General features: G+C 45.0%; 1 non-coding gene across 1 annotated transcript; it reads right to left on the bottom strand.

Annotated features, from left to right (window-relative positions):
* Positions 1 to 309: 309 nt before the first annotated feature.
* On the bottom strand, positions 310 to 441 carry LOC112850581 (small nucleolar RNA SNORA71). The gene has a single exon (XR_003222690.1). It is a non-coding gene; the product is annotated as a small nucleolar RNA SNORA71 (small nucleolar RNA).
* Positions 442 to 753: the final 312 nt, after the last annotated feature.

Below are 753 nucleotides of genomic sequence, written 5' to 3'. Positions count from 1 at the left end.
TACATGCCAGGCACCAAGATGGAGGCACTGCCCTCAAGATCACAGCATAGGGGGCATGACAAGCAAATCACCAACGTCTAGTGTAATCAGGGCTGAGAGATGGGGCTGAGGGTGTGGGAAGGGGTGTGATGGGGAGGCAAAGAAAGCTTCCCAGGGAGAGCCCTGGGAGAAAAGGGCTCCTATCGTGGTTCCACCACTGGCCCATGAACAGAAACACCCTGAGGACGGGCCCTACTCTGCAAAGGGCACTCAGTAAGCCACACAGCACCAGGTACCAGGAAGTAACACAAATCAGTGGAAAGAAAGACGTGTATGAAAGCTCCAGAGTTTAGAAAGGATAGGATGAGCTCTTCCAACATGGGGAAATGCTTTCAGCGGTTCCTCTCCCTATACTATCAATGACCAGGGTGCTGGCAGCCCAGAGCACTTTTGAATGAAAGAGTCAAATGAAACTTTTAGAGCCTTCTCTTCCTCTTCATAGGATTCTATTGAATTTACATGACAGAAAACTCAAAATATCTGTGACAAAAGCCAGATAGGACTCAACTTCTCTAATCACATGAAAGAAATGTGAAGTAGACAATACCAACCAATATTGCCTTTCCATGAGAATCAGAGGATCAAGTACCTGTTACTGCGGTGTTCTAATGATGATTTCCTATTTCCCTTATTCCCTACATGCTTATTAATTGGAATGTTGTGAAGAACAGTTGCCTTTTCTTTCTTATTTAATCTTTTCACAGGTCTTTTTCT

This window comes from Puma concolor, chromosome C2, assembly GCF_028749965.1.
Source record: "Puma concolor isolate L17-30 chromosome C2, mPumCon1.1.hap2, whole genome shotgun sequence".
Taxonomy (NCBI): Eukaryota; Metazoa; Chordata; class Mammalia; order Carnivora; family Felidae; genus Puma; species Puma concolor.
The sequence above is the reverse complement of the archived record's forward strand: the minus strand, read 5'-3'. Positions and strand labels throughout refer to the sequence as shown.